The following is an 8,347-nucleotide window of genomic DNA, read 5'->3' as shown; positions in this document are numbered from 1 at the left end:
AAATCAAGAGCTGCAATACAAGAAAAGATTCAAGCCTCTACTTTCTTCATCTGTTCTTATTTAGTTTACACTCAGCTTATTTAGAAGCAAACCTTTGTAAACACCAACCTCAAACAGTTGTTTGATTTTCCTTAAGGGACCGGGTAGGTCAGTATCCTTAAGAAGACTAAGAGAGTGAATCTTAGTGGTGATTCCTTTAGGAGATCAAGGTTGATCGGATCCTAGAGAAGACTAAGAGAGTGAATCTTAGTGATAGCTAAGTCAGTGTATTGTTAGTCACTTGTAGGTTTCAAGTGCAGTTGTAACAATTATCTGATTAGTGGATTGCCTTCATTCTAAGAAGGAAGAAATCACCTTAACGGGTGGACTGGATTAGCTTGAGGGATTTATCAAGTGAACCAGGATAAAATACTTGTGTGCTTTTCTCTTCTCTCTATCTTTATCCGCTGCACCATCTATCTTAGAGAAACCGAAAAGATTTACTTTAAATCTTAAGGGGAAAGTTTTTATATTGAAAACGCTATTCAACCCCCCCCTTCTAGTCGTTTTTCACACCTTCAACTAGAGGTAAGGGCAACTTACCTTACTAGCTAATGCTTTAGGTGTCGACGAATTCGACTTGATTTATTGTTTATGCACTTGTTTGTGATCGACTGGGAAAAGTTTTCTGAGGCTTCGGCTGACAATGTAGATGATTCATCTACTGAATGTTTTTGGAGATTGACTTACATGCTATGTGCTATGTGGGTAATCTAGGATGTGTGGTGCATGCCTTATATGCTAAGTGCTATGTGGTTATTGCTTATTATGTTGATATATGACATGTTGATTGATGGTGCTGAGTTATTTATGCTTTAGCAATGAAATCTGAGTTTCTGAATAGTGAGAATAGCGGGCAGGTCATGCCGATTTTATTTTGAGAGTTTTGGGGAAAGTTTGATAGGACGAATGAGATTCGGGCCTTGTTATGGTGTTTTATGGATCGAGACATTCTCTGGAGTCATTTGGGGATTTGGAGATCCCGAGAACTTATAAGAATTGCGATAAGGCTAAAAGGATATTATTTTGTGAAGAAAACTCATAAGACCTTAAACAACCTCTAAATCTTTAAGTAATGATAATAATCTCGAAGGAAGCTTAGGAGTCGAATCTTAGTTTTGGAAAACGAGAAGTGTCGTCGGATCCAAGTGTTGAGATATTGAGAGGTTTTGAGTATGTTGATACTCTTGTGCTCTGGGAGCAGTTGTGTTGTTGGGCTATCTGAGAGATAAGCCGGGAAACGGGTAGTTTCCGAGCATGTTGATGCTCTTTGCTCGTTGAGCAGTGTTGACCATCGGATAGAGATGAGTCGGATGATTTGGAGATCATCATGAGATACAGTTTATACCTTCGGGTACAGTTTATGCCTTCGGGTACAGTTTATGCCTTCGGGTACAGTTTATGCCTTCGGGTACAGTTTATGCCTTCGGGTACAGTTTATCTTCGGGTACAGTTTATGCCTTCGGGTACAGTTTATGCCTTTGGGTACAGTTTATACCTTCGGGTACAGTTTATGCCTTCGGGTACAGTTTATGCCTTCGGGTACAGTTTATGCCTTCGGGTACAGTTTATGCCTTCGGGTACAGTCTATACCTTCGGGTACAGTTTATACCTTCGGGTAATTCGGACATCGACGGGGGATATGATCGACCGTGAGGTTAGGATCGACCTGTTGATTGTCGGGCATAGCGGAGGGAAAAGTCGACCCGCAGGGTTAGGACTGATCCGGCTATGTCAAGGTTGTAAGTGACACTCGGGAGTTATGGTCGACACAATGCCAGTGTTAGGACCGACTCAAACGTGCCCAGCCTACTCTTTCCGGAATCATCGAGATTGACGTTGCATTGACATATCATGCACCCTAATTGTATCGTTATGTGTTTTGATGAGTTGATGTTGATAAACATCGTTATGTGTTTTGATGAGTTGATGTTGATAAACATCGTTATGTGTTTTGATGAGTAGATGTTGATAGATATCGTTATGTGCTTTGATGAGGGAATTGTACTAGAGTGTTGATAACATGCTATGTTTAAACCTTAGGGTAGACAATGCAGAACTTATATGTATATATATAACATATATATTTATACCCCTTATACTTTACCTGTTGTCTTGTATTCCCTATACTATATTCCGTAAGTTGACCCTTGCACGTGCTACCTGTGTTTGGGGGGGCTATGTATGCCCTTTTTGTCAGATGTCGTTGGTGGATTCTTCCGTGATTCCTCGTCGTTCGGGGAAGACCCGGAGCGAAATGACTACTATTGAGCCTTCGACGTGGACCCGGACTTCATGCATGACCAGATGGGAGTCGATGATGGAAGTATGGGGGATGGGTGATTAGAGTCTATTAAGGTTGGGTGTTAGTGTCCTAGCTCTGACTTATTCTTATTTTTGGAGGGCTTGTGTTGCTGACACTTGACCTAACATTTTGGGATTGTACATTTTGCCTACGGGCGTTACACTTTTCTACTTTCCGTCACTGGAGGTTACTCGTGACGAGGTTGCTACTTACAGCGGGGGATGTTATATGTATTGTGTATTAGTTCTGTTGCCTTTCGCATTTGGGTTTTATTTATTTCAGTCATAGTTATTATCGAAAAAAAAAAATATTTACGTTTTTCCGCATTAAGTTTATTTTGGTTACTAAAGTGACGCCACCGAAATCGGGGTGTTACATTGTGGTATCAGAGCCCGGTCGAGTCTTTCGGGAGTTGTTGGGGAATAGGTCTTCTGTGCTAGGTTGTGTGACTCTGCAAAGAGTGAAAAAAAATTGATTGTCTGCAAGCGATTTTTCGCTTAGAATTGATTGAAGTTATTGCTTAATCATATTGTATAGTCATGCTAGATGCTATCTTATGATGAGTACTAACTGTTTGCTTAACTTAACAGAACATGGTGAACTCGAACCAACTTGCTGAGATGGTGGCCACTTTGGTCCAAGCAATGACTGTACAGACGAATGACAATGCACATAGGCGTGCTACTGAGGATACACGCGAGCTACACCGGCTTCAGAGAGAAGTAGCCCTGGACCAGAACAGGGGACTGAATGATTTCAGAAGGCAGGATCCACCCAAGTTCACGGGTGGGACTGACCCGGACAATGCGGATCTATGGATCCAAGAAATTGAGAAGATTTTCGAAGTACTGCAGACTGCTGAAGGGGCTAAGGTGGGCCTGGCAACTTATCTGCTGCTGGGCGACGCTGAGTACTGGTGGAAGGGTACCAGAGGAATTATGAGAGCTAACCACGAAGAGGTGAATTGGAACTCCTTTCGTACTGCATTTCTGGAGAAGTACTTTCCAACTAGCGCTCGAGACGAGCGAGAGGCACAATTTCTGACCCTTTGTCAAGGGAGCATGACCATACCTGAGTATGCTTCCAAGCTGGAATCATTGGCTAAGCACTTCCAGTTTTTCAACAACCATGTTGATGAACGCTACATGTGTAAGCGGTTTCTGAATGGGCTGAGAGCAGACATCGAAGATTCAGTGAGGCCTTTGGGGATTATATGATTTCAAGCTTTGGTGGAGAAGGCCACAGAGGTGGAGCTGATGAAAAATAGAAGGATGAATGGAGCTGGAACTGGGGGACCGATGAGGTCGAGTTCCCAAGACAATCTTGGACAAGGAAGGTTTCAGATGAAGAAGCCTTATCAGCGCCCTATGGGGGAAGGTTATACCCTAGGACAGTACAAACCGATGACCCTTGCTACTGGAGGTGCAGGGAATCAAGTCGGCAACACGGACGTGACATGTTTCAGGTGTGGGAAGACTGGACATTTTGCCGACAAGTGCCCAGTGACTGGACCAAGATGCTTTAATTGCAACCGAGTGGGACATCGAGCCGTGGATTGTAAGGCGCCCAAGAAGGAGCCATCTGTTAACACTGCAAGGGGAAAGCGCCTCACTACTAGGGGAAGAGTTTATATCATGGACGGAGGAGGATCGAAGAAGTTAGCCAGAGGAGAGCGCAAGAACGACGGTAACCTTCTAACCATTCTTTCTCATTTCAGTATAATATATTCCATTACTCTCGTAGCGTGTGCAAACACACCTAACTTACTTATACTGTCTAAGCTTTGACCTTATAGTTATTATGCCTATTAATACCTTATTTGACCGTAGCTCGTATTTTAGCTATAGAAGTTATACGAGGTTTAGAATGACCCGCTAAGCTTAGAAAGTAGTCTTCTACCGATGAGTTTAAAAGGAAGCTAGAAGCTGAAGAATGAATCTCATAGAGATTTCTTATGGATAGTATACGTATGATGTCGAGGGCGTGTAGTTCCGTAGCGGAATCGTTGAGGATGTGAGGTCAGGATATTTGTGACTATTGGATGATAGGAACTCATTGACTGTTCCAGTGGGTTTTTCTAAATTTCACCTTCGATGTATTAGGCTTGATCAACTTAATATTGAGGGGGTGATGTTCGGAATCAGAGCTGGCTATGGACTTTGATAGAAGGATTGGTAAGATTAACTTGATTGGATCGAGGATTAGTCGAGCTGGGAGGAAAAAGTTCGCATTAAGTATAAGTTCTCTTGCGAAGGAGATATAGGTTGAAGAAATGGATATTCATTTAGGAAGCATTGAAGAATTAACGGACATTAGAGGTCCAAACTTGGTGAAGGTTCAGGTTTTAAGTCTATGAATTGTTGTCTTAAGTTTCTAGGACTCGAAGTTGGTTAGAATTTGATAGAGAGATTAAGAAGTTGATTGACGAGATGGTGATTAAGTTACAGAAAAGGGAAGTGTTAGTATTAAGATGAACACTTGAGGTTGTCATATTTGGACAAGTTGCTTAAAGTCTAAGAGTGAATGAAACTTGTTATGGATTTTGGTGATACAAGCTAGAGATTAGCGAGTGAATTTTTCTAAGTGGAATGAGAATCTTAGGGTAAAGATTGACTTCAGAAGCTGGAGATCATATTCGAGTAAGAGTTTTAGTGGTGTTATCATTGATGATTGTAGTTAAACCTCGGCAAGTTGAAAGATGATATGTCTGTTGAGACGCCGTTGGTCAACATTGGGACTAGAAGAGTGAAACAATCGAAGGGAAAGCAGAGTGCATTAGTAAGAGTTATTTGGAACAAAAACACAGACGATGCCATATGGGAGTTAGAGGAAAAGATCAAGAACAATAGTCAGAGCTTTTACTGAACCCTAAGTTTCGAGGACGAAACTTTCTTTTTGGAGGGTAGTAATGTAAGACCCAAGATTTTAAGCTTAGGATAAGTGGAAGAGATTTCCATTTACGATTAGGATTGATGTATTGTGAAGGGAAACCTGAACTAGAGTTTACCAAATGAAATAAATTTATGAAGGAGAAAGTTCAGGAAAAGTCAAAGGATTGCATCATGATCGATAAAAGTTATAGCACGATCGTTACACGCTTAAACCTAGGTCAGAAACCCTAGTATATAGCTAATTTTCACTTTTAGGCACGATGGCAGTTAATTCCAAAAATCTTCAGAGAAATGTTAGAACTTCTCTTTTTCCATATATCACAATCGTTTCGAGGCGAAACTCTAGGATCTACGAACGTCCGATTCCAATCATCGGAAGTTTGCCGAAACCGAATCCCTGGTATTTCAAAACCCTAGAATTTCTCGACAATGAAGACTTTATCTATTCAGAGCTTCAAATGAATATTCCACACGCGAACACCCATTTCTCTTGATGATTTCAATCTTTCTTCAGAAGGAAGTTTTCCATTCCGACATTCGATGCAAAAAGCAACTTATCGGGTAAAATAGTTTTATACCGATTATGCATTAGTCGCTAAAAATACAAGGAGGCTTCATTTTAGTTTTGGAAATATTTCGCCAAAACCTATCTTAGAATTCATGGAGAATGACGCCGGAAAAATCAGAATCGCGAAACTTTCATTTTCCCGCGATTTGCCATCTTCTATATATAGCAAGCAAGTGAGAAGAAATCACAAAACTCCACCATTTTCTACCCACCAAGGCCGCGAGTTTGAGAGGAGAGGAGGAGGAGAAGATTTTCTTCATTTCTTGCTTGATCGTCGATCAATCAGTTGCTACTTCAAGGCTTCGAGGTATAGTCGCTAATCCTTACCTCTGATCGCTTTTTCCATAGCTTTTCTGTAGACTTTTCTGAGCTGATAGTTTATGGGTTTTTGCAAAACTATCCTGAATCTTTCATTTCTGATTCTAAACCTCTTCTATATGTGCCCAAGATCACTTCTTCCGGATTAGATTTTCCGTTATGTCGCCGGAATTCCGCCGGAATCAATTTTAGCCTTAAATACCCATTTTTGGAGTTTTTGAGGTAAAGCTTCAACCTTTAGGCTAAAAACTATCGCCTTAGCTTAGTGTTAGTAGGATTAGTTGTCATAAACGTCGTTAGTAACGTCCCTGCAAAATTTGGTTTTTGGGATTTCAGTTTTGAAATTTCTAAGTTAAAAATCATGACCAAAATACCCCTGCGACAGTTTTCGATCCGATAATTTTTCCGAGTTCAGAATACCCTTAGTTACGGCTAATGATAGCATAGGAACCAAGTTTGATCGAAGAAAAATCGAGCCCCATAATTACCTAAAGTGGCCGAGCCCTATTAAGGGGGAGGAAGAAAATTTCCTTTTCCGAAAACTTGTCTTTCGCGCTAGATTATCGTACCTTAGAGTATAGATTACTTCGTGTAACCTTAGTAAGTATCGATAGCTTAGTTCTCGATAGATTCTGATAGTATTTCTGTGGTTTTACTTTAAAGGTTCTTTTGAAGAATTTCCTGAAGATCAAGGAGCTCATTGTGAAGGAACGTTTGAGGAGAACGCTGGAATAACTAGAGGTAAGGGCAACTTACCTTACTAGCTAATGCTTTAGGTGTCGACGAATTCGACTTGATTTATTGTTTATGCACTTGTTTGTGATCGACTGGGAAAAGTTTTCTGAGGCTTCGGCTGACAATGTAGATGATTCATCTACTGAATGTTTTTGGAGATTGACTTACATGCTATGTGCTATGTGGGTAATCTAGGATGTGTGGTGCATGCCTTATATGCTAAGTGCTATGTGGTTATTGCTTATTATGTTGATATATGACATGTTGATTGATGGTGCTGAGTTATTTATGCTTTAGCAATGAAATCTGAGTTTCTGAATAGTGAGAATAGCGGGCAGGTCATGCCGATTTTATTTTGAGAGTTTTGGGGAAAGTTTGATAGGACGAATGAGATTCGGGCCTTGTTATGGTGTTTTATGGATCGAGACATTCTCTGGAGTCATTTGGGGATTTGGAGATCCCGAGAACTTATAAGAATTGCGATAAGGCTAAAAGGATATTATTTTGTGAAGAAAACTCATAAGACCTTAAACAACCTCTAAATCTTTAAGTAATGATAATAATCTCGAAGGAAGCTTAGGAGTCGAATCTTAGTTTTGGAAAACGAGAAGTGTCGTCGGATCCAAGTGTTGAGATATTGAGAGGTTTTGAGTATGTTGATACTCTTGTGCTCTGGGAGCAGTTGTGTTGTTGGGCTATCTGAGAGATAAGCCGGGAAACGGGTAGTTTCCGAGCATGTTGATGCTCTTTGCTCGTTGAGCAGTGTTGACCATCGGATAGAGATGAGTCGGATGATTTGGAGATCATCATGAGATACAGTTTATACCTTCGGGTACAGTTTATGCCTTCGGGTACAGTTTATGCCTTCGGGTACAGTTTATGCCTTCGGGTACAGTTTATACCTTCGAGTACAGTTTATGCCTTCGGGTACAGTTTATGCCTTCGGGTACAGTCTATACCTTCGGGTACAGTTTATACCTTCGGGTAATTCGGACATCGACGGGGGATATGATCGACCGTGAGGTTAGGATCGGCCTGTTGATTGTCGGGCATAGCGGAGGGAAAAGTCGACCCGCAGAGTTAGGACTGATCCGGCTATGTCAAGGTTGTAAGTGACACTCGGGAGTTATGGTCGACACAATGCCAGTGTTAGGACCGACTCAAACGTGCCCAGCCTACTCTTTCCGGAATCGTCGAGATTGACGTTGCATTGACATATCATGCACCCTAATTGTATCGTTATGTGTTTTGATGAGTTGATGTTGATAAACATCGTTATGTGTTTTGATGAGTAGATGTTGATAGATATCGTTATGTGCTTTGATGAGGGAATTGTACTAGAGTGTTGATAACATGCTATGTTTAAACCTTAGGGTAGACAATGCAGAACTTATATGTATATATATAACATATATATCTATACCCCTTATACTTTACCTGTTGTCTTGTATTCCCTATACTATATTCCGTAAGTTGACCCTTGCACGTGCT

The sequence above is a fragment of the Lotus japonicus genome, chromosome 2 (assembly GCF_012489685.1).
Source record: "Lotus japonicus ecotype B-129 chromosome 2, LjGifu_v1.2".
NCBI lineage: Eukaryota > Viridiplantae > Streptophyta > Magnoliopsida > Fabales > Fabaceae > Lotus > Lotus japonicus.
Note: the sequence above shows the minus strand (reverse complement) of the source record.